Raw genomic sequence first — 2,280 nt, forward strand, 5'->3', positions numbered from 1 at the left:
CCTGAGTTTCCTCACCTTTAAAATGGGGATGACAATAATCAGCCCTGTCAGGACTGTTGTGAGGATCAAATAAGATAATAATTGTAAAGTGCTTAGCGCAGTGCCTGGCACACAGAAGGTGCTTAATTAACGTTAGCATTATTATTAATTTCATGGAAACATAGAAGAGAGCAGAAAAGAACCCCAGAGGCCGCCAAGTCTGACCCAGAGCTAAGCAGAAATGCCCTCTGCCCGACAAGCAATCCCCCAGACCTGTGTGGAGACCACCGGTGGCAGGGAACCCACTCCCTCCTGAGGCGGCCTGTTGCTCTAGGGGACAGCCCTGACCGAAGAGACAGAAGGCAGAGCAGCTTCTGCCCACATCTCCTTTAGCTTCCGGAGCCCAGCAGAATACGGCTAATCTCTCTTCCAGCGGGGAGCCTTCCAAATCCACACAGCTCCACGTGAACCCTGAGCCTTCTCCTCTCCGTGGTCCTCCTCCTGCTGTCCTGCCCTCCCATTTTACAGATCAGTGTCTTTACTCATCTGTAAAATGGGCATGCTATTTACCTTCCCACCCCAGAGGGGCATGAGGAGGTGATAGCCTTTCCCTCCCAGGGGGTTCTCCAGCCACAGCTTCCACACCTGTCCCAGCCTGGGGATCAGCTCCTCCACAAACCTTCCCTGGTCTCCACCCAAAAGGAGTGATTTCTTGGATCCCTGGATCTCTCAGAGAAGTTTCTTTGTCCTTTTACCACATTCCCTACATCCCAAAGGTGGGCCAGGCCCATTCTTCACTTCTCTGCTGCCTACAGACAATTTCTCCACCACCATCTTTCCCATATGAGGCCACAACCTCTCCTCCCTTAAAGGTCAATCACCAGGCATCGTCTGTGCCTGCTTCTGTTCTGTCTCCATCCTCTCTCTCAGGGACTTCATCAGCTCCCATAATTTTAATTATCTCCTCCTTGAAGATGGCTCCTGCATCCATGTACTGGGTCCCAGTGTCTCTCCTGAGCTCCATTCCTGAATCACCAGCTGCCTCAGATTGAACATCCTTCGGCAATTCAGACTAGACTGTCCAGCAACCTCCAGTCCACTCTCTAGTCTCTTTCTTCTTTCACTCTTGGGGATCTCATCAAATGTTGTAGGGTTAGTCAACATCTTAGTGACTCCCAAATAAGCAGCCCTCATCACTCTCTTGGGCTTCGGTTCCATTTCACCAATTGCCTACTGGAAATCTCTGCCAATGTGGTACAGGCCTCTCAAACCCAATATATTGAAAGTAGAACTTATTATCTTCACCCAAAAAAATCCACTCCCCTTCTTTCTAAGGCATCACCATCTTTCCAGTCAGCCAGGTTTCAACCTTGGACTCATCCTTGACTCTGCTCACCCTCTCCACCCAAACCCAATCAGTTATCAGGCCTCCCTCCATAACATCTCTCCCTTCTGCCCCCCCTCCCCTTTACATGGCCCCCATCCCAGATCAGGCCCTATTTAATTGACTGATTTCATTCTCCCCCCCACTCCTTCCATGACTGCAGTACTCTCCCTCCAGCTCTCTGCCTCCTGGCACCCCTAGCTCCCTTGGAGGCTCAACTGAGGAATAGCTCCAGCCTTCCCTGAGCCCCCCAGTGCTTCCCCTCCCCTGAAATCATGTCCTATCTACTTATTGATACACAGGTTATTTCCCCTCCCCCATAGCTGGTGTGCTCAATGAAGGCAGGGACTGCTTTGTTTTCTCTCTTCATACCCCAGGTGCCTGCCACAGGGTCTGGCACATAGTAGGGACTTCATACTCATCGAATTGGATTGAATCCTGCAGCATTTCTGGTCTGTTGTGTGTACTTCAACCATACACGCTCTTGGACCATCCAAGCAAAAGTAAGCTTCTTGAGGGGGCCAGACACACAGCAGATGCTCTTTAAATGAAGGGGGTGGCACTGTTCATTCGTGTTTCTTGTGCCAAGCTCTGGTCTCTCCCCTCCACGTTCAGGCTCCTTGGGGTCAGGGCCTTGTGTGTCTCTGGTCTCTCCACCCCACCCTCCTCCTCCAGCACAGTGGATGCCACGAGGGAAGGGGTAACAATTCATGCTTTTTGGTTGGTGGGTACACATTGGGAGGAACCCCTGGAGGTCAGTGAGTGGGGGATGCTGATTTTGATCTAAGCTTCCAGGGCAGGACTTGGACATCAGCCTACATCCCTTAAGAGCTCCTTCCCCTTCCTCCACTTGCTTCTAGGCCTCTCCTTCTCCCAACCTCTTCACCCCCAAAAACAAGACCATGTTCACAAACAGC

This window comes from Phascolarctos cinereus, unplaced genomic scaffold (assembly GCF_003287225.1).
Source record: "Phascolarctos cinereus isolate Bilbo 61053 unplaced genomic scaffold, phaCin_HiC Scaffold_7;HRSCAF=346, whole genome shotgun sequence".
In the NCBI taxonomy this organism is placed as follows: Eukaryota; Metazoa; Chordata; class Mammalia; order Diprotodontia; family Phascolarctidae; genus Phascolarctos; species Phascolarctos cinereus.